Source organism: Adiantum capillus-veneris, chromosome 15 (assembly GCF_014529385.1).
Source record: "Adiantum capillus-veneris isolate H3 chromosome 15, ASM1452938v2, whole genome shotgun sequence".
In the NCBI taxonomy this organism is placed as follows: domain Eukaryota; kingdom Viridiplantae; phylum Streptophyta; class Polypodiopsida; order Polypodiales; family Pteridaceae; genus Adiantum; species Adiantum capillus-veneris.
In genome coordinates, this window is record NC_140945.1 from 7935408 (window position 1) to 7959408 (window position 24001).

The window sequence follows — 24001 nt, forward strand, 5'->3', positions numbered from 1 at the left end:
CTATCCTGCTGGAGACCACCTGACTGTCAGTTAAAAGACCTAACCAGAATATGAAGAAACTTTCTTTGGTCTGGAGAACCCCATTAAAACGGGCTTGCCAAAGTTAGCTGGGAAGTCTGTTGTTTGCCTAAAGAACAAGGGGGACTAGCCTCACTAATTTCGAACTATGGGCAGACAAACTAGTTGTAAAACTACTCCTCAGAGCAATGGAGAACCCGGGTGAAGAATGGTCCTCTCTACTGTTTCGTGATATTGATAAATTCTATTTTAAAGGGAATAAGGGAATCACCAGCATTCCTTGGACTACAGTTTTTTTTGGACCCCTAGAAGTAGTAGCTAAGGGGTCAGAATTGCTCAAATCTTTGTGGGTGGCTTGGAACAGGTACAGAAGCCTTATTAGAATCAACTGGGAGTCTAAATATAGTAGACAACTAAGGGCTACTGAATCAATGTGGTGGTCCCTCCCCCCTATCCCCCAACTGAGACAAAGGCAGCACAGGTCAACTAAAAGACTCCATAGTAAAGGAATTATCACTTGGAAAGATGTGTGGAACACAACTGAGTTCAGGTGGCAGAATGAAAATGAACTTCTGGTGAGTCACCAACTGCAACCGTGGGAACTCACCCTTATCTAGGCCAGGATAGCTATTTTCCCAAAGGAGCAAGAGTGGACGCTTTCAGAGCTACCTAACCGTGCATCGAAGGCACTGTACTGGGCAGGAGGGGGGGCTCTCGCCAACCCTCCAAACCGACCTCCAGCCGTAAAAGAGTATATGCATGCCACCCTAAATAGAAAATGGAACATGGCCCTTGACAAAAGGTAGTGGCTCTTCAAATTCAAAACGCTCTAGCATCGGGATACCTCGGCCAAACACTCGGTATTGCTTTGGCTCGTCTTGCACAAAGCAGTGTGGACAGGACACAGAATGAGCCATGCAGGCATGGGGGATGGGCTCTGCAAAAGATGTAATGGGAATGAAGAAGATATTCCCCACCTCTTCATTAATTGTCCTGCCAACAAAGAAATTCTATCTGCTTTAGTAAGTGGGATAGGGTACACCCCTAACTGGAAACAGTTCCTCCTTAGAGACTCTATAGGGATCTTCTCTGTAGTATGGAATAGGATAAGAGGCGAATTCTTTTGGATCATCTGGAAAGAAAGTAATAGTTGTTTTTATGATGAGGCTTACCAGACTAAAAGTCTGAGAGTTGTTTTTTCTCACTTTTCTGTGCAGGTAAATCAGCTAAAGCTTGAACAGTGCAGAATATACCAAGCTAACTATAAAGTGCTCATGGATTATATGGGTTACTACAACAACGCAAACATTATCAAGCAGCAGGAGATCTTACTGGATGGTTCAAACTCCCACCTGCAGAAAATGATTGACGAGTGCAAGGCCGAAGGGGAATGGCTAAGGAGGCAGCTAAACAATGGAGTAAGGCTTATCAACCACTTGCTCCTTTCCTAGGGGACTCAGTCTGGGTGACACCCTGTGAATGTCGACAGCTTTGTAACTAAATTCGAATGTAGTAGGAAGATAACAACCCTGAGCCCACTTCAAGCCCGCCGGAGGGCCTTGTATTTTGTATATGATGTAACATTTTGTCTCTTCTTAATATAATTCTCACGCCTTTTATAGGAAAAAAAAAGGGTGCACTTTTTTAGAATTGTGTTTTAATTTTTTTTTGTTATTTAGATCATTGTTTTATTTGAATCAGCCTCACTTTATTTTTGTACATAAGAAAAGGGAGAGACGTGATAAAGAAAAGAAGAGAAGAGAGATTTAACATCACATGAATAATCCCAAGAGACCTCAAAGATCTATCCAATGAGTCTTGAACGTAAAGGACCTATTACTCTAAAATAAATATAGCTATAACTAACCTACCAACTACACACACGCACACTACCAGTGTTCAGGAAAAAACATTTTTCCAAACATACAAACTTCCTTTCCTTGAATTTGCCCAGAGGAAATTTTAAAAAATTAGGCCTTTTTTTGGGGTTTTACACTATTTTTCTCTATTTTGAGGTGGAATTTCTTCTTTTCCCCTTGCTCTCAATCGACATTTTCGAAATTGAAAACGGCACAATATTAAGTTGAGACACATTTTTCCCGAACACTGACGCACACACACACACACATAGAGAGAGAGAGAGAGAGAGAGAGAGAGAGAGAGAGAGAGAGAGAGAGCGCAAGTAGATATAAAGGAGTTGTGTGTGTGTGTGTGTGTGTGTGAGTGAGAGAGAGAGAGAGAGAGCAAGTAGATATAAAGAAGTGTGTGTGTGTGTGTGTGTGTGTGAGAGAGAGAGAGAGAGAGTAAGGGTGTATATAGGTGATAGTGGACGTGTGTATGCCTTAGCACAAGAATAGAAGCTGACCATTTGTGTAATTAGACACATGAAATTCTAGAAAAATTGTCTAAGAGTTATCCCAATTTGGCATTGCATTGTATGTGCAGGTCCAAAATGTCCGAAATTTAGAATCTAGTATTGAAATAATACATGCACATGTGATAGGCACAATTGTGCCCTCATGCAACACCATCAACTCTGCTCCTTAGGCTTGGTCCCCTTCATAGTCTTCACTACATAAAAATGGTATACCAATCCATCTTTTAGGACCTTTACCTTGACCATGATATTGAACCTACCCTTGCCAACATTGCATAAGCATGTATCCTAGTGCCAAGCCAAATGTACAAAACAATTCAAGAGAGAGGGGGGAAGGACATATCAGTGTATGTGTGAGAGAAAGATAGATACGTGCCAAAGATAGTGGCTCTTATCTTGATATAGAATATCATATCAAAGAAAGCTTCACCGAAAGGAGAGAGCTCAAAAAATAAGAGGTCCTTATAGTTATAGCTGATGAATATAGAACAAAAAAAGATCAATGATTTCTTTCAAGTAACCTTTTGATTGAGAGTACTGAGTATTAGTCACATTGTGCCCTTCAGGACTATAGAACACATGTCATTTAAGAGAGGGGGGAGGGGGGGGGGGGGTTAAGGGGATCAACGGATGGGAAGTTCATGCACAGTCGTCGAGGCAATCCCCCCTTGTTAAAACTAAACCCGGCCAAGAATTAAACCCGACCAGGGGCCCCGTCCGTGTTTAGTCCTAGACCAGTCCAGGTTTTGTCTTTATAACACTAGTTAAAATGGCAATGCATTCAAACGTGCACGGATGGGCGTAATGGTTAGCACATGCTTCCAAAAGCACTGGTGCGCCAGGTCGTGGGTTCCATTCCCCGCCCCTCACTTGTGCCCTCATTTTTTGGGCGCTCCCACCTGCCTCGAGATGCCCGTCGAAGTTCTTCGCCGTCGATCCCCTTACTCACCCTCCGTGTCACTTAGTGTCGAGGCATTGTGCCCATTCGACACTACAAGTGCAAGTAAGACATGTTGCACACATGATTGTTAGACGAGTGTGAAAGGGGGAGGTCATGCTATTCTCCCCTATTAAAATAAGCATGAAAAGATGTACCCTCCTTTTAGCATGAGGGACTCAAAGTGTTAGGAGTTGGGTTTGGGTCCTGGGATTTGAGTGTTGGAAGGGGATATGTCGGGAAAATATAGAAGCACTCATTTTTGCTTGATGTTTTTCCTAGTGATGACACACTAATAAAAGCAATTTCTTTTTGTGCAAACAATATATGAGAAGCTAAGATTTTAAAAATGCATTTTTTGGATACAAGATAAATAAAAGAAGAAAATTTTGGTATGATTGAAGTATTGAATCCAAAGCAATTCCCTAGAGTTGTGCAGTAAATAGCCTCTTCTACGCTGATGATGAGGATCTTCAAGGCTTATTAGAGGGTAGTCTATAGACGGCTCCTTTTGAGGAGTATGAGTGGGACCCTTTGCATCTATTAAAACAGCCTAGAGGTTCCTTGCCAGTGCTCGAAAGAAAACCTAGGTTTAGTGTAATCCCACCTACAAATTTTGAAATTTACCTCTAAATTTTATATTTGAAGGTGGGAAAACCTACAAAAGTTTGAAAAAATTAGTGTAAAACCTTCAAATTTTGTTCGCATACGCAGGTTTGCCAAGTTTTTCTCGAGCACTGCTTGCCACAACCAGTGTTCTGGAAAAGTGTGCCTCAGCTTAGCCTTGAGCCGGTTGCATCACCCATTTGCAGTTTGGAAGGCATGCCAAAAGGAAGGTGGTGGACGCTACATTTTTTGTCAAAAGGAAATTGGAGGTTATGAAACAAAAACATAAGGAATTGTTGAAGTCTAAAATAGTTACCAAAAGGAATTAAGCCGCCTCTTGCAAACATGAGAGGGAATTGTCTGTGTATGTGTATGTATATATTTATATATAGATATATATAATTTTATTTATTTGTTCTTATTTACTTATTGAAATATTTGAAAGGAATTTTGGGTATGTGGGGGGTCCTCGAAATTTGTTAAATAGCTAATCTTGAAAGTTGAAAGTTGAGCTTGGCAGGCTGGCAGCCTCTGGGAGTCTGGAGTCTGCGCCTAGGTCCTCTACCTCTCAATTTTTAAAAATTGAAAATGTGTAAACTTTTGGAATTTCAAGGTTGTGCTCAATTTCCAAATTCCAAAGGTTATTTAAAATTATTTAAAATGCCTAGTGCCCCTCTAGTGACCACTGACTCGTGAGTCGTTAGTAGAGTTAATAAAAGAAGAAGCTGCACTGTGCGCACTGCGGGCCAACATCAACGTTTCCATTGGAGCTTGCTGCTTCAGCCTTGGCCCTTCACGCTTCAACCCATTCAAGTTCCGTGTAGCTTGGTGCCCATCTCTTGCTCTCCATCTGCCCGAGAGCTTTGTGTTTTGGCCAAGTTCATCCGCCTCAGCTTCAGCGGCAAGCCTAGGCTGTACAGTGTATGCTCGTGAGCGGCGAGCTGCAAGCAATAAGCAGCGAGCGGCGACTTGCGAGTACTACAGTCTACTCCAGTCTCTTGCAACTTGCAAGGCTGCTGCAGCCTGCTGCAAATTTCTGTTGCCGCGGCACACCTACGTACACTGAGCACTCCTGAGTCCTGATCAATGACTCGTGAGTCCTTAACTCCTTGCCCAATGCCCAGTGCGCAGTCCCCAGTGCGCATTTTCTGTTGCAAATTTGTGTTGCCGAACACTGCATCAATTTCACAAGTTGCTTGGTTCTTGGTTCTTGGGCATTGATAGGAATGGTCATAGTAAGTGACAATTCCTTTGCTTTTTTAGTTTATCAGCTTAAGCCTTATGCTTAGCAAATTATTCTATGGAATTTTCTTTCTTTTAGTTTACTGGTTCAACTTCTCCTCCCCGGCTCTCCCTTGCTGCTTCTACCATCATATTGCAAACTTCACAAACTCACGGACCACAAGTTAATCTCGCTGATGAGCTGCTTGTGAGTCGTAGGTTGTAGAGCTGCCTACATACTACAATCATTCCATACTACGTAGTAACGTACACGGTACCTATAGGCTACTACATCGCGGCCCCGGCCAGGCGAATCACGCGTAATCTACAGGGTACTGTAGATTTCCAGCACTCAAGACGCCAAGAGTCCTTACATGCCCGTAGCTCAAGAGTCCTTACATGCTCACGAGTCACCTCTGTAAAAAACTGAGGTACGTTTTGAATTTGATTTTCTGGAAGTTTCAAATTTGAGTAATTTCAATTTGATTACATGCACACTAAATTGTATTGTGGTGTACTAAATTGTATTGTGGTGTAATGAAGTAGATCAAATTAGTGCAACGCTGCAATGTCTTTTGCCACTTCTAATTCAAACAACGAGAAGATTTCAAAGGTGAAACTTGCGCTCTTTGGTTGTCCATCCTTGAGGCTTGCTATCGCAACTTGTGCTACTTGTGTAATGTTGTAACTTGTGTTGTTTTTTTGTTCGGTCATTATGAGAGATGTGAAGCAAAGTACACTTTTCAAATTTGGGAGTGTCACACGAACACAAAAACGGCAACGTGCTACAGAGCATGCACATGACGTGCCATGCGAGGATAATGGGATGGACGAACAGGTAGAAGAAAATAAAGATACTGATTCTTCATCAAAAAAAGCTGAAAGAAGGGCACTTTGGCAAGATGAATGGTTGAATAAATTCAAGTGGCTCATATATGACAATGAGAAGGTGAGACTCTTTTGTAGTTTTTGTTTGGATTACCCACATTCTAAGAGTGCTTATGCCAAGCAAGGATCCAAAAACTTTAAAACTAGCAATCTCAAATCACATGCATGTACGCAATGCCATCGTGATGCACGTGATGCAAAGCTCTTTGTTAAGAGGGCATTGAAAGAAGGTATGAAAAAGATGCATGTCACACAAGAAGATGCATTGCCAAATTTGTTTAAAGTGGCCTTTTTCATTGGAAAGAACCATTTGTCTTTTTCCTTGTATCCATCCTTACTTGAGCTAATGAGAGACATGGGAGTACAATCCATGACCTCTCTTTACAATGATGATAAGGCATGTGCCGAAATCATCTATTCTATAGCGCAAGCCATATATAAGGGAGGAGACTTTAGCAAAAGTGAGAAAAAGTCCTTGGTTTGGCGTATTAGTAGATGAATCTACTGACATTTCTCTGCATCACCACATGATTGTATACTTTTCCTATTTAGCCCAAGGATGTGTGCCTTCACTACAAGAGGTTGTGTGCTCTTGTGACGCTGTTAGCGACGGAAATACACTGGGTTTTTATAACCCCCGGCGCGCTAAAACCGTCGCTACGAGCGTCGCTACGAGAGCGTCGCTATATGCGTCGCTATATAGAGACGCGCATAGCGACGGTTATAGCGACGTTTACATAGAAGACTATAGCGACGCTCATAGAGACGCTACAGAGCCATAAATAGCGACGGTTATAGCGACGCCCGAGAGAATTTTTTTATATGCCCTGCCACCCATCAACCATATCGTACTTGATTTACTTTTTAAAAGAAGTGCAAGGGTAGATAATAGACCCAAAATAGTCACCCACAAGACGCATTGTTTGCAAAATTGACAATTGTACACATCATAGGCAAAATGAATTGATTGGCAAATGTAATAATGACAATTGTACAACATCATAGGCATAAAGAATTGATTGGCAAAAGGAACTGCGGTGACAAATGTAATAATATACATGATTCAAAAAGACGTATAAAATCCGTCTCATGATACATAAGCTATGAGAAACCCTAAACTAATGCTATCTAGCTACGGCTAAACTGACGTCGTCTAGTCAAACGTCTCATCGCGTCCAAGCGGCGTATCTGTCGGATTCTGCAAAAAAAAGACAATAAGCCAGCTTTCAGTAAGTATAAATATATAACGACATTTATAAAACAACACAAAAAATAGAAAAGAGTAAACCCTAATACTAACCATGCCGCCGTGAGAACTGAGAATGTCCATCAGGGCGTTTAAGCCCTTCCTGCCTGCGTACTCGCGCTCGTACGGTGTGGGATCACGTCCTGTCATCGACCACTGTCAAAACATACAAAGATTTCATTATGTTAGAATTAAAAAACTCATAAACCCTAAACTATCAAACATAAAGAGCAATGCGAAAACACTTACAAAATCGGCCTCAAATGATGCCCATCCACCGCTCCCCAAGTGGTGCGAGCTCCCTGCCTCTACTCGCGCTCTGGCTGCATCCTTTTGTTGCTTCCACTTGTCGGGATTCCCGCGCGCTGCTTTCTTCGCATTCTTCCAATCTTCTTTGGCCAGCCAATCTGGCCTGTTCCACCCATTCTTGATTGCTTTTTGCACTTCGGAACGCTTGTGTTTGCAGTATTCGTGCATTCGAATCTTCATCAGGTCTTCATTGAAGCTCTGATCCCGTGTTGGAACGGGAAACTCATCATGAAGTATGCTGATGACTCTGTTTTTTAAATCACTTGGTACTTCACTCCATTTGTTTAGTATGTAGTGTCTAAACAGCTGAGAGCAAAGACCACGCATGCGCGAGATCACCTTCTTGCCGTCATCATCCATGATGATGCCGCCGCTGAAGTCGACGGAGTAAGACAAGCCCTCTGGCCGGTGACGCGTGAACCTGGGTGTCCTGGCAGGGGTCTCTAGCAGCGTGTCGATGGGGGTACGGACGTCAGGTGTCTCCACCGGCGTCTGGGCCCCGAAGCGAGGAGTGTCGAGTGGGGTGGCTCCTGGCGGAGTAGGTAGAGGTGTGTAGCTTCTAGGAACAGTTAGCTGTGCAAAACCTGGCGTAGATGGCAATGCTGTGGCTGGTGTGGGGGCGGGCAAAGAAGGGGAGGGTAAAGAGCCTCGTCGAACACGAGGCGGTGTGGAGGCATCAGTGGCGGAATCCCCACAACATCCGCCACCGCCACCACTAGAGCGCCGGTGTCTAGACGAGTGTGAAGCTCGTCTCGTCGATGCCGAAGCTTCGGAGCGCGCCGAATGCTCCGAAAGAGAGGGAGATGCGGATGGAGTAGGAACGCGCGATGATGCGCCAGAGCGATGATGCTCCACGTACCATTGTCTCTGCTGCGGTGACAAAGAAGAAAGAAACTCCTCATCATCCATACCTACATTAAACACACAAATATTTAAACTTAATATTGAATGAATAGAGTAGACAATGACGCAAAGACCATTAAATACAATGACGTAATGACGCATATAAATACAATGACGCAATCAATTGAGTGATAGAAGAGGCAAGTCGAAAACTCAGAATTTTCGATCAAAAGATGTGAGCGCGAGTAGAAAAGAGCGTTATACACCATGGAAGGTACTTAGAGAGCCAGAGCTTTTACAACACGGAGCAAAATTGTTCAAATACAATATTTGTGGCTTTAAGAGATCTCTCTCTCATCCTCGCATAACTCGGCATAACTTCCTATATCTATATAGAGCTCTCCGTTTAAACACATATCCTCTGTTTCATTTTGTAGCTCCTCTGCATGCACCCCATATAGAGTAGTAGCATCTTGATGCTCGTCTGGCACCACCGCAGCGGCTTCTGATTGAGCATCTTCTCTGATCTCCTCCATTGATGCCGTTGTGATTGGCACATGGTAGCCTTCATACGTCCTTGCACTACGAGGAGCTACCTCTATGACGTACCACCAGTTTGATGTAGACTTTGTAGGATGAAATATTACCTACCAGAGCCACATAACTTACATGAGAGCTTTCAAGCACATAACTTGTAAAAGGGGGATGTTAACTATTTACATACTTACTTGTTCACAATGCTCGGGTAGTACGAAAGTATCTCTTAGGTCAGTCCATTTCTTAGTAGAATCCACCTCAAGAAAACTAGACTCTCCTCTACGCACAGTAGCGTTGCAACCCTCCATGATTATCTTGAACCATTGCACGTCGAACAAGTCGACAAAAAATCCTCTGTAATCGATCCTCAAAATCTCTTGTAGCGTGCCGAAGTAAGTGAGTTCCGCCACCACAGGATCTGCATCAGAGGAACGTCGTCGACTAGACTGTTCAAATTTTGCCATGATTCCACAATCTTGAGTAAAACGCTTTTTGTCGATTCGTTCCACCCTAAAATGTCGACCTTTACACCATGCTGCTGTGTATGACTTATACTACAACAAACAAAGATTATGAGTGGCCGTTCAAACGTTTATAAATAAAGTCACTTGCTAGTCGTACATTGCAAACTTACCTTGGTCGCGCAACCCCGAGAGTACTCCCACTCTTCCTCAGTCACTTCGTCACCGCATTGTTGTGTGCTTTTCAATTGGTTGTGCAACCATCTTAAGCTCATGAAGGTTGGTAGGCTCTCCAGAACCGCTGGATAGTGCATCGGTGGTCGTCTTCCCCGTCTCCACTCGATTCATGCCCTTTTTCGCTCTTGCTTTGCATCCTCATATTGTGAAATCCACTTTTGCATCACTAGATTGTGAAGCATGCAAAATCGGTTGATTTTAGCCTCTAGATCTTCCGTCATCTTCTTCTCAACACCGAGATTGCACATGACAATCCCAGATATGCGCTCATCATCTATGGTTCGCCATAGCGTGTCTCGGGCTTTATCAAATCTGTCTAGCCACTCTCCAATGTACACTAGGGACTCTGATACCAACCAACCTTCTGCCATGCTACCCTCCGGACGTGCCTTTTGACGCACATATCCCTTAAGCATTTTCATGAAACGTTCTAAGAAGAACATCCATCTGGAATGAACTGTGCCAGCTATTTCCACCTCATCAACTATGTGAACAAGAAGATGCACCTGAATGGTTAGCATGGTAGTAGGAAAATGTTTCTCAAACATGCACACAAGATCCGCAACATTTAGTTTGGCAAATGGTATGGAGTCTACGTTGATCTCCTTTTGTGAGATCCATTGCACCAGCTTTGCAAGTTTGTAGATTGTGTTACAGATGTCGAGAGACAAACATCCCTCAATGGCAACCGGTAAAATAAACTGTAAAGTATGTGCAGCAATGATATTAAAGTCCACATTTTATGCAATGATATTAAAGTCCACTATGAACGTACCTGACACATTTTATGCCAATCGTGTGACTTCAAACCGGTAAGCTTTCCTTCTTTAGTAAAACACGTTCGGAGCGAGTGCATTACGCTAGTGGGGGTCCGCAAAGATCGAATGGTCTCTTTTACTTTGCGTTCTTGGGCTCCTGTGAAAATCCATGGTGCTTTAGGGAGTTTTATCGATCCATCAGACGCTGTTTGCGGCCAATATTGCTCCATACGATCCACATTTCTAAGGTCAACTCTGGCTCCCAAAGTATCTTTCTTGTCGGTCAGATGGTCCCATTCCCATAGTAGATTACCCACATTCTTGAATATGTGCATTGGATCGAGCAAGTGATTGATCATGAGTCGGGGCCAGTATGGTAACTCGTACCATAGAGATAGTCTCTTCATCCCTGGACGCAATCCGTCATCGCACATCTCCTTCTGCTCTAACCATGCTTGTGCAGACATCCTTGGTGGCTCTCTTCCCAAAAAGCCGTCGCGTAACACATGATTCTCTGGAAGATACGCGTGATGACCTTCGTAGATTTGCTTCTTCAGTGAGGGTGCCCTACGTGCATTCAGTCTAGGTCCACATGTGACACATGCTCTGTATCCGCTTATTTGAATCCCTGCATGTATACACATGATAATAGATCAACTATGGGAAAAAACAAGATTTACAGTGTCTGAGTGAGGAGTGTCAATAGATCACCTGAGCATTCTGTTAGCCTGGGATAGTCATGCATGGTCCACATTAGAATGCCTCTGATCAAAGCATTCCGTCGTCCTGTGTGTCGGCTCATATCCACCACCTCTATGCCAATCCACAATTGTTGTAGCTCTTCCAATAGTGGACGAAGATACACATCCATATTCCCCACTTTATATCGCCCTGGCACAATCAAGCTTAGCCATAGGTGCCCCTTCTTCGTAGTCAACCACGGGGGAATGTTGTAGTTGACGATGACAACGGGCCATACACTGTAAGATGTTGATCTTTGACCAAATGGATTTACGCCATCCATAGCCAGGCCTAAGCGCAAATTTCGAGCTTCCCTGGCAAAATCCGACCATGTTCCATCTATATGTTTCCAGGCTGCGCAATCTGCAGGAATTCGTAGCACACCATCCGAAGATTTATTCTCCTCATGCCATGATGCTAGGGTGGCCATGGACTTACATTCGAAGAAATGCTTGATGCGAAGAAGCAGAGGAAAATGTCGCAAAACCTTTTGTGGAATTTTTGTCACGTGGAGATCTACTCGATATCTTTCGGAATCACATTTCGGACACTTCTCCATGTCTATGTATTCCCCTCTGAAAAGAATGCAGTCATTAGGACAAGCGTGGATAGAATTGTAATCCATCCCCAAGTTTCGCAAAATCTTTCTTGCTTCATCTCGGGAATCTGGCATCACATTGTCGGCTGGTAGTATGTGCTCTTTCAGCAATCTACACAACATAAAAATACGATACAGTCGTGTAAAAATCTATCAGATCATTATACATTTAGAGTTTTATTAAAGTAAACTAATTGTAATAGATCACCTGAAAAGCGCTGTGACGCTAGTGTCACTCCATCCAAACTTTGCCTGCATGTTGAGAAGAACCAGGAGTGCTTTCAATCTAGACATACGTGCTCCATTATACAATGGCGTATCGGCTTCACTTTTCATATCATCATAGATAAGCCTTTCTGAATCCATGATCGTCTCGATCATTTCATCAATCTCGGGCTCAAACATTGCCTCGTTGGGAATGTGCTCTGCATGATCATCCCCCGAGCTGTCAGAGGCTACATCTTGTGGCCTCACATATGCTGCTTGACCAAAGCGCATGCGAACACGTCTATTGGGTTGCAAGATTGCTGCTTGTTGGCCAACGTCAGAGTCCGACGAGTTATAATTGGCAACAACTCGATCTATAATAGATGGATCGAACTCACCAAATTCGCGAACGTGCTGCAAAGAAACACGTCTTGTCCGTCGCACAGCATGCTTACATTGATTACAAGGACATAAGACCCTCGTTGAGAGATAGGTGTTTCGGTTGGACGGTCCCACATCCTCGTCACTACTCATAATGAGGATAAACATCTTATAACCCGGACAACAAATTTAATATTCTATTGGCATTCTTTGTCTTATCTCTCTCTCTCTCTCTCTCTCTCTCTCTCTCTCTCTCTCTCTCTCTCTCTCTCTCTCTCTCTCTCTCTCTCTCTCTCTCTCTCTACCTCACATTCTCTAGTCATGTCCAATCCCCGCACACCTCGGTCTAGAGGTGCACGGAGATCAGAACCACCGGGTTATAATCTCGTCTTTATTGGTCAATACCTATATTTGTGGGTACAAGAAATCTACAGACCCACGTCTACATGATACTACATGTAGTGGACAAAACCCCTTTGCCTCTTCTCTAGCTGTAGCACTTCACAGCATCTTAACATCTTTTCACAGTAGATCTTTTCACTGTTCGTCTAACTCTAAACCCTAAACCGTAAGTAATTCTTGCGTGGACTCGATCTAACGTAAATAAGTGTAAATCTAAATAAACGTAAATCTAACTAAAAATAAACCTAAATTTAATTTAACGTAAGTCTACATCTAACCTAATCTTTAACGTCTTTTGGGATAGTTTCCTACGACGTTAAAACTCTCTTCTTCTTGTGTGTGTGTGTGTGTGTGTGTGTGTGTGTGTGTGTGTGTGGGTAAACCTAAATAAACCTAAGTCTAATCCAATATAACATAAATCTAAATCTAACGTAAATTATGTTATATTAAAAACAAAGAACTAAACTAACAGGGATTATAAGAACCTTAAAACTGATTTAACACATAATTTTTCACATAACTCGGCAAGAGTTGGCATTCTCATCACTAAAGATGTGAGAGTTAACTTCCGGCGGTGACGCTGCCTCATCTCCATCCACATTTGACGACAGCAATTGGCCCTTTAGACCGTTCTTGCTCTTGTTACTAACTTTGAAGTTGCTGTTGAATGACTAGAGGTTGTCTAGATGGTCATTGTGTCGGGGATGTAGTGACTCTTGCCGCCCTGAAGATCCACCTTCTTCCCTATCTTCTGAAGACATTTCACCAGTACTTTTGGATCGACGGAGCCCACCATGAGTGAAGGCAGCAATACCCTATATTCCATTGAGGGCTTTCTTCACCCGCTTCATGCAGGCATCGCAGTCTATGGAGACCTAAATCTAATCTAATATAACGTAAATCTAAATCTAGCGTAAATAAACGTAAATCTAGTTAAAAATAAACCTAAATCTAATCTAATTTAACTTAAATAAACCTAAATTTAATTTAACGTAAGTCTACATCTAACCTAATCTTTAACGTCTTTTAAGATAGTTTCCTACGACGTTATAACTCTCTTCTTCTTGTGTGTGTGCGCGTGTGTGGATGTGTGTGCCAATAAAAAGAGATAAATGGTATAACCTTTCTATCACCCATGCCAAGTATGATAGATTGATTATGCCATTTCCCTCTTGAATAATAGGTCTTGAGTTCAACTCCTCGTCGGCTAGATCTTTAGGTCTTTTAATTTTAATTAGTTTCCTACGACGTTAAATTAGTTTCTCTCTCTTTCTCTCTCAATGTGTGTGCGTTTTTTTGGATCGTATGCATGTTTTCTCTCTCTTTTCCTCTCTCAATGTGTGCGTTTTTTGTTTATGCATTTTCTCTCTCTTTTCCTCTCTCAATGCGTGCATTTTTTGTTTATGCATGCTCTCTCTCTCTTTTCCTCTCTCAGTGTGTGTGTGCATTCTTTGTTTATGTATGTGTGTGTGCGTTTTTGTTTATGTTTGTACTCTCTCTCTCTCTCTCTCTCTCTCTCTCTCTCTCTCTCTCAAAAACACTATGTGTGTGTGTGTGTGTATGTGTGTGTGTGTGAGAGAGAGAGAGGGAGAGAGAAAGAGGGGAAGGGAACATGAGAATGAGGAGAGGGAAGGAGCATACCTGGTTCTCCTTCCTCTCCTCGTGTGTGTGTGTGTGTGTGTGTGTGTGTGTGTGTGGAGAAGAAAGAGAGAGAGAGAGAGAGAGAGAGAGAGGGAGAGCATTACCTGCTCCTTGCTTGAGGGCGCCGAAAAACTCAGATCTGAGATCTGAGTTTTTGGGCGCGCTCGGTTAATTTTTTAGCCCAGCCGGCGTCGCTATGAGCGTCGCAAATTTCTTTGTAAATTTGCGACGCTCATAGCGACGCCGGGAATTTTTTTTTTGAGTTGTGTGAGCGTCGCTAATATGAATAGCCTCTTGTAGTGCTTGTACTTCATTTTATGGAATGGTGCGCACATATGATAGCACTGCTAAAGGAATTTATGATGTTCTTATGCATGAGATGAAAAATGCCAAAATAGACACTAGTAGGTTAATTGCCTTCGGTTCAGATGGGTGTTCAACCATGGTAGGCCGCAAGAAAGGTGTAGCAACCCTCTTGAAGATTTTTAACCCTAGGTTGACTGCTATTCATTGTGTTGCGCACTGCATAAACCTAGCTACTTCACATACTTCAAAGAAACTCCTTTATGCTAAGCAAATTGACCAGTTAATAAATGGAATTGCCAATCACTTTGCAAGTAGTTCCAATAGAATGGAGAATTTGAAAGAAATTCAAGAGGAGCTTGACTGTGAGGAAGTGAAGATGCAACGGATTTTTGAGATCCGATGGTTGAGTAGACATGTGTGTGTGGCCAAGATATGCAGAGCTTTGGATGCTCTGCTTGTCATCCTATCACAAGAAAGGCAAGATTTGTATGGCATGCTAAGTAACTTTGAATGTATATATGCTTTTCATTTTCTTGCTGACATTCTAAGAAAGATTAGTGACTTGAGTAGACGTTTCCAAAAGGACTATGTTGATGTCACTGCAATACATGGAATTGTTCAAAGCACTATATTATGCATTAGAGATGAATATATAGAGGAACGAAATGTTGACGTCAATGCATCTCAAAGAGGTGTGGGAGATTATCCTATCATGCCAGACTATGGATCAGAAAATGGATTTTTGCATGCATTATGTTCTTCATTATGAGGTGATATGTTTTTCAGTCAAAAAATTGTTCATGATGTTGAGGGTGGTGATTTGGTGCGTGCATTGGAATTTCAATTTAAATATGCGCAAAAAATTGTGTGAATGCTTAGAGAAAAGATTTGTGGATAATTCTATCATGAGATGTATAAAAATCTTGGTTCCTGCACAACATCCAATGCATGAGAAGTTGCTAAAGGATTTTGGAGTTATGGAATCCTCTAAAATCGCATCTTTCTATAGTGAAGAGAAGAATGTAAATGGGAAGAGGTTTATTCCTCTTATTGATGGAAATGCGTTTAAAGATGAATGTAGAAAGTTTAAACGTCAAGCTGTAATTGATTTTGCCAAAATGGGCCTCTTTGAAGTTGCCTCTCTGCTTGCGAACAATGACAGTTGGAAAGATATGTACCCAAATGTGTTGAAGATTGCTCAAATTGCTTTGGTTCAATGTTGTAGTACTGCTATATGTGAGCGTGGCTTTAGTAGTCGAACAAAAATCAAGAGCAAGTGGCGCAATAGAATGGAAATAGAGAGTTTGGATGCTCTATTAACCATTTCTATTGAAGGTGATGATGTGACAGATTTCTCTCATGCAATGGAGTTGTGGAAAAATCTTGCAAATCACCATCTTTTTGCTCCCCATGGAATGGAAAAAATTGCTTGTGGATGGAGCTAGTTAATGCTTCCTTTTGCTTCTACCTTGCCACTACTTATGTATCCTCTTGCTCCATGTTTCTACCTTTACCTCTATAGCTTTGAGGCAGGTTTGTGCACATTGCAATATTTTTGTTCCCCATGGAATGGAAAAATTAGATGTATGAACTTGTGGATAGAGGTAGCCAATGCTCTCTTTTGCTTCTAGCTTGCCACTAGCACATTGCATCCTTGGCACATGACTTATGAGCCCTCTTGCTCCATGTTTCTTAGTATGATTTTATAGCTTTGAGGCATTTTTATGGCTTCATTGTTCAATGTTTCTCTGGGGCTCTTTTTGTGGCCATAATGATGTTTTACTTCACTTGAATAAAATTGTCTTTCTTCTAGTGGATCTTACATACCTCACCTCTAATGGATCATGATCTATATCTTGCTCTCATTGTATTTAGAGTGTTGGAGCCTTTAAATTTTTTCAATAAATTGTTCAAATATTTACTAGACGTATAGTCAGTGACTCGATACTGATTGGCCTTAATCTTGTAATACGCTTATGCTAAAAACAATCTTGTTGCATTGTTAAAGGGAAATATGCCAGGTCACAAAGAATATACAGGGAATAGTTCTACTCGTAATCAAGGTAAAAAGATAGTAGCCGGTTGAAATTTTTACATGCTGCATAGAAACTTTAGTAGTAGGAAAATGAGCCTTTTCCAATTGAGAAATTTTCCGAACACTGGCCACAACCACATTGGGCATATCTTGCAATCACTGTCCTTTAAGGGACCACATTCCAATGACAATGCCCATCAAGAAAACATTTTGTGCTTTTGTGGGGGCACACCAAGAGAGACATCATTTTCTCCAACAGCCCATGATTAGCACTATTATGATAAAGTCTCTCGCGAGTCGCTCATGTCAACGTCTTTAGTAAGGCCATAGTCAAGGTGCAAGCATAGGTGATTTCATATGGGGAGGGCTTCTCTTCACATCCATTGAAAATAAAATAAAGTTATCTCACCTCAATCATGTTGGGAAAATCATGCAATCAACGTGCTCCAAGAGATGGCATTTCACACATAACACTCATCCAAAACTTTTTGTGCTTTTGTGAGAGTACCACAGTTGGCATACATGTCGACCAAAGCATTGGCAAGCATCTGACTAGTAATCTCTTCATGAATTCCCCCTCCCATTCACATGGTCTTGCATAAGGCCACATGCTTTCAAGGTGCAAGCATAGGTGCTTGTATTTGGAGAAAGGAATTTTCTTTCTGTGTGGTCGCCATGGCCTGTTTTTGCAAATTCTTGCAAAATGAGCTAAAGGAGTCCGATTGAGAAAATTTTCGAGTCTAACGTAGATTTCACGGCCTAATAGGACTAACATAGGAATCTAGGGAAAAATAGTTTGGAGAGTCCGAATATAGATATCCAAGGTAACCCAAAGTCACCTCATTTTCACTAGTCACTCTTGCAAAAGAGAGCTCTCTACCTTCTTCACGCGCGATTTTTGGAGTCCACAGTCGCCCATTTTCATCGCCGTCTCACACGAGATATGAGGGGTAAGTTCTAAACTCATCAAAGAACGTTTCTATACAATCGGGTAGCAAGTCTAGGCCCATAAAAAAACCCTAGAATCTCAGCTGTGTACGGATTCCTACGACACAAAAATGACCATAGCGGCCTGTCAGCTCAACCGAATTGGACGAGACTTGAACTATAGCATGCCCCTAGATAGTAGAACACTTCCATATCATTAAATGACCATTTGACAAGGGTCGAGGGGGTCCCAAGTAAATAATCTAAGTTTTGGCCACATGCCAGAATTGGATTCTGACTCCACGAGCACCTTATAGACAAGGTCTATACACAATGTACCTAGATGGTTTCAAGGAAACAGTCAAGGCAAGGTCTCAAATAGTAGAAAACAACTCAAAGACTACAAAGTGTCAAATTCGACGTATGAAGTCAAACTGACTCCAAATGAGCCCAAACTGGATAAGGAGCATTAAGACTATGTAGCGGACAAGTCCATGGCTTTAAAAGTGGCCAAACAACTCTACACACCAAGTAGTAACAAAGATCGGTGATTTCAGAGTCGACAAGAGCACGAAGTGATACCGACGCGACCAAATCTTACCAAATTGATTTTAGGACTTGTTTTAGATGTAATGAAGATGTGTAGGTAGGTCATAAAATTATATTTTCAGACAAAAAATACACGTGTAGTTAATAATTGCAATTATTTACTTTTGTGCACAATTGGCTTAAAAATCATCATGTCACTTCACCTATCACTTGTACACATCTATCTCATGCCACATGTCACTTATGACCCCAAAAGATCAAGAAAATCTCAGATTTTATTAAAACAAAAACGCACTAAAGGCTCTTCTGTCCAAATTTTGAGTTAATTGTCACATTTTTTGATCCAAATATCATGTCTAGAACCAACTTGCAACAAAAAATGTCCAAATTGATGAAAAAGTTAATAATCGCGATTATTTACTTTTTCAAGAGAACGAGTTTAAATTTCAACTTTGACCTTATGGGACTAAAGTACATGATGTGACAAGCCCACCAATCAAGTTTGATCACATTTGGATCACAAAAACCAAAAATCCCTTCATATCTACTGTTTTAGACTCTGAAGCTTAAATTTGGCACCATTATTGGCGGATACGCCGCAACGGATGTTAGCACAGCGAGAACTCCCATAACAAGAATTGTCAACTAAGGATGAAGCTCAACCCGTAGGCACGTGGAAGCAAGCATAGGGTGTCAACCTACACTCGACCGACTATTGACTAGAGGTCTCTACCCAATGTCTAAGTTACCGCATACAAAAGTGCACAGGAGGAGATTTCCTACAACGCTTTCATGAGCCAAATACCCATCAAACGTTCTCGAAACGCTACGAAACTTGAGGGATATCCTATTAACACTAATAGGCAACTCTCCCTAAGGTTTGTGACCCAAAACCCTACCTAAAAACACCCAGTGCAGAATCACATAGGATGTCTGACAGGTTTTTGCAGGTCATCGTCTCTGAAAACTAAGGTGCCTAATGTGTAGCTCTACTCAATACAAACGCGTGGATATGCTGAAATGCGAAAACAGACACCGTTTGCTTACCGAATCACTAGAAATAGCTCACAGTTCAATCTTGTGAAGGTGGGCCGTACACCCGCAATGTAGGTGTCGGCGCGTAGCTCTCTCCAGGGGCAACACGCTGCACTTCTCTACACTCGATTCCAACCACCAGTGTGCACGTAGCGTTAAGATAAACTCACTCTCTCTCGTACATAGAACACGCTTCTCACAGACACTTCATAAAACTGAACAAAGGGTTTTTTCATTAAGGTCAAAATTTGGTTATATGCCTTCCAAATACAATACCTCATGTTCTAAAGTAAAGTCCTACTCAGTCTAATGGAAAAAATAATATACAAAATTGGAAACTTCTGCAAGCCCCAAGTATTTACAAATGAAATTACAGGTTTTCTTAATCAGAGGATGAATACATAGGATTTCTTTCTTTTCGCATTCCGCCAGTCTTCAGTTGAGTGTAGCCTCTAGTCTTCAGTTAACACTCCCCCCCTCCTAGTTCATGTCGTCCCCGACATGGCAGTAGAGCTGCTGCTTCAGTGGAGGCTGTCGCGCATCTTCAAAACAGTCTCATACCATGCATGCTGGGCCACCAATGTAGGGCCGAACATATCTGTGTTGATGGTAAAGAAGCCGGTATAGAAGGCTTCTTCAAAGGCCTGGAGGTGGTATGAGGGCAAGAACATTATTCTTTGGTAGAGGGCATGTATCACCTCATGGGAAGGTTGAGCAGACAGTTCATAAGCACATCTATAAGTATCTTGGAAGAAGAATATGTTGTCTGTGGCTTGTCCAGGTTTGAAGACCTCAAAGACTGCCAGAAGTGTTTTACATATCTTCCTGAGCATCATGCAAGAGAGGTCAGGCAAGCCAGTGAACAATTTAATGGTGCCCGTTAGGGTTTTCACCATGTATTGCTCGCTCATTCTCTCGCCTACCTTCAAGCCTGGCAGCTTCGGGTAGTTGAGCCACGTGGGGTGGCTTCTCTTTAGCAATTCATGCTCCTTCCATGTCCGCATCCTTGATAGAGGGCAAAAGCTGAGGTCGTCTCTGATCATTTTAGGTGCCTCTACCAGATGCACTAAATACTGTGGGTATTAAGTGAGCCATGCCTTCCTCCATCTTGGTTGAGAGTCTACAATGAGTTTAACCCCTTCTGGTTTTGTGACATCTCCATTGTACAGTGACACTATGGGCTCCTCTTTAATCCTCTTGTTGATTGTAGCAGCCTCGTATTTTAGAAGAGGATAGGGGAGAGAGGGTTGTAGCCATTCATGTTGAACGACATTTGCATCTAATTTCTGAATGGTCCTCTGCTCCCACTACATTGCTTCCTTTGCGGTGTCCTTTATGGATACTTCTATTGCTTTCTGTAGATTGTCTTCTTCTTCTTTTGTCAGATCCCGGGGCTCTTGTAATGATCCCTCAGGAATGTCCTCTTGTATTGTTGTGTCCACTGGATCTGACACATTCTCTATATCAATTCCTTCCATAGCAACCGGCCCATGACTTTGTTGATGTTCTTCACTTGTTTGGCTCTGAGGTACGTCCAGCTGCTTCTGTAAATTGTCTTTTTCTATCTGAGCTTGTTCTGTCATGGATACTAATAGGTCATTGAGTTCTTCATTGACTCTATCAGCTTCTTCTAGCTTATGTTTTACCTCATCCTTCTCTCATCTTCTAGTCTTTTCTGAGATGCTCTCAACCTCTGAATTGTTTTCTCTTTTACTTTGATTTGATCCCTGAGATCAATTACCTCATCTTGGCTAGCTTCATATGATATTTCAGCCTTGTCCTTAGCCTCTTTCAAGCTCTCCACCTATTTTGACTCTTTCGTCAATTGTAGGGTTAGCTCATCCCTTTCCTTCTCAGCTTCAGAAAGAGCATTGCTGACTTTCTCGTATTCTTCTTCAAAGTTTAGCAGCTTCTGATTGATTTCCCGGTTTTGACTTTCAAACTCTTGACATTTCTGCAGTGCTACTTCTAATTTAGCTTGCATCTGTTTTTGGCCATGCATCTACTCCTGGTTTTTCTTCTGAAGTGTTTCCACTTCAGTTTTCACCTTTTCTTCATTCAACCTCAGCCCTTCATACTCCATTTCTTTGGCCATTGATCTGGCTCTCAAACCTTGCAGTCTCTGTATAACTTCTTCCCAGTCTTCCGCTTGTGGTTGCAAATCCATGGTATCTGTGGCATTCTCCTTTAGCTCCACCAAATGAGGGCTCAACATGGATTTTTCTGGTTTAGGTGTTGATAATTGAAACGCCGTATAAACTGCCTCCTCTCGGGTGTATCCAGCAGCTAGCAGATCCAGGAATATTCCATAATTTCTCTCCTCCGGGTCTTGCTTCTCAGGCTTTGGTTCAAATTCGGCCTTCTTCCCTTTTCCTTTTTTCTCCTCTTTTTTGGAGTCTTGTTGCTTCTCAAATTTACTCAACTCCTCAGTTTGTCGAGGTTGAGGAGGGCTAGAGGAGGTGGTGATGGTGCAGACTTGACTCGCGGCTTGATGGCTTCTTTTTGAAGTCTCGGTCAGCTTTTGTTTTCCTTTCTCGCTCTTCACCTTCCTGCTCTTCTAGCAGCTGCCTCCATCATCAACCTCTTCTTCAGTAAAAGGTATGACTGGAATGTTCTCAGCCGCCGCATCTAGGATCACAAAATTCTTTATGTAATCTTCGAAGCGATCCCTATTCGTCCTCGAGAAGATCCAAACATGGCCTCAAGTGAGGGCTTCCATAATTCATTTAGATCTCCTTTAAGCATTCGTTGGGCTTTGAAACTCTCCATCAACCTCTCTAGCCGAGCAGCCTTCTGGGATTTGGTCTCTTGCTGGCATCTGAATAGTAGCTTTCTTTCCTGTCTTTGGCCAAGTTGGCTCTTCTTCCACTGTCTCTAGCCTTCTCTTCAGTCTGGTGGTTACCCTGGGAGCTATAGGTTGCTCCTCTTCCTTGTCCTCGGTCAGCTTCAACCAGTCATTTTGTGATGGAGGAAGAGGCCACTATCCCTTAGCATGTAGAGCTTCATATATCACCTTTGTAAGCATCTCCCTTGCTGCAATATATGTAGGATTTTGGGTTCCCATCCTCACAATGTTGTACTGTAGGTACGCTGCATAGTCTATCTCTCCTGGCCTGCTTGTCTTCATTGCCCATGTGAATGTTGTTCCAACTACTGCAGGTGGCACAGTGTACTTTTGAGGCCTCTTTGTGCAAATATGGAAATATTGGTTGTAAAGTTGGCACATGGTTGCCACCATTGGATCTACAATATCCTAAAAGGTGTAGTTCTTTTTAGTTTCTTTGTATACCTTCACCTGTTCTCGCCTCTTGCTAACACTGTCTTCTGCATTAGAGAGGTTCAAGGCATTTGCAACCACCTCTGGCGTGATTACAATCACTCTGTTCTTTCTTTGCAGATCTGTCACCTTGGCTATGCCAATCTCCTTGATTGTGGTGTGACGAATTCCCAGACTCTTTGAATGTCAATTCCTGCTGGCAAAGCCTCAAAATAATTATGTAAGTCCGGATTTTCCAAGATAGACACTATTTCTGGCTTTCTCGTGAGCTCATTGATTTTCTGTGGTATCATTGGCAGCTCTATGTTTGGGTCCTTGAACAGGCCTCGGTATATCTTGAGGTCGTTTTCTTCCAGTAAGTTGCTTTGTAACCAAGTGGTAGTGGGCTTTATGGTTCCTGCTGGTATTATAAATGGCTCCACCTCATCTAGGTAATCTTTGTTGGTCATTCTTTTCTTCTTTGCTGGCGACTTAGCGGCTGCCATGGATCCTGTTGCACTCAGTAGTCCAAAATTAGTGTTCTTTATAGATTAGCTGATAAACTGAGTTTTAACTATCCAATTGACTTGAAAATTCAAACATGATCTCAAGAGGGACTAAGGATGCCCTGCAAATGAAAACAATAGAAATTGTGCTTCTAAATAATCATGAAGACATCCTACGCGTAGGATGTCTTTTTCCTTAGAATGACTTGAAACTTGTCATGATGATAGCCTATGACCTGTGCATCACAACTATGTGCTTGGATTTTGATTTAGACACCAAAAAGTGAAATTTTGGACTATTTTAGGCTTTTGGTGTACAAATGAGTACGATGTCCTGTAATGATGAGCAAATGTTACCCAAATGACTTGAAAATTGGTATGTAGGCTTCTTGTAGCATGTTGATCCCATTTATGATGTCAAAATTTTCTCAACAGGTCAATATGGCTCTAGAGATATACTACACGTAGGATGTCTTTTTGTTCAGAATTGCATGAAACTTGTCAGTATGATAGGGCATAGCCTGTGGATCATCACCATGGTCTTAGATTTGAATTTGGATAAGTTTTGAGGGTAGGAAGACCATTTCTGGTGTTTGGGACTTTGAAAAGTACATCTATGGAGCTATGAGGCCAAAAAGTGATTTGTTTGGTTGGAAACTTGGTGGGTGAGCTTGTATGAATGTGATAAAGATGTATGAAGATCAAAAAATCCATCTGGAGGCCATTCCAAGCTTGGAGACATACTACGCGTAGGATGTCTTTTTCATGATTTCGAAGATGTGACCTCACAATTAGTTTTGACATTGTATGAAGAGTTTGTGGTTCAAGTTTCACTTGATTTGAATCATTTTTTATAGGTCTATGGCCATTTCTCACCTCTATGCTCTGACTTTGTGTTTTTGATGCATAAGAGATCAAACTTGGTCCAAATGGAGTGAAACTTGAGGGATTAGATGTAAATGACATGTAGAGCCTGTGT

General features: G+C 42.1%; 1 pseudogene; it reads left to right on the top strand.

The window, feature by feature from the left end:
- Positions 1-15039: 15039 nt before the first annotated feature.
- Positions 15040-16013, top strand: LOC147440231 (uncharacterized; annotated as a pseudogene).
- Positions 16014-24001: the final 7988 nt, after the last annotated feature.